Below are 256 nucleotides of genomic sequence, written 5' to 3'. Positions count from 1 at the left end.
ATTTATTTATTTGTGTATGAGGCGTGTCTTTCTATGGGAGAACCTATAACACATACACATATATTTATTTATTTAATTTATTTATATTTATATTTATATTTATATTTATATTTACATTTATTTATTTATTTATTTATTTATTTATTTATTTATTTATTTATTTATTTGTGTATGAGGGGAGAACCTATAACATACACACATACTTTTATATATTTTTATTTATTTATTTGTTTGTTTGTTTATTTGTTTATTTATT

This window comes from Eimeria mitis, genomic scaffold (genome assembly GCF_000499745.2).
Source record: "Eimeria mitis Houghton genomic scaffold, Emh_scaff1166, whole genome shotgun sequence".
NCBI lineage: Eukaryota > Apicomplexa > Conoidasida > Eucoccidiorida > Eimeriidae > Eimeria > Eimeria mitis.
This window is presented reverse-complemented; position numbering follows the sequence as displayed.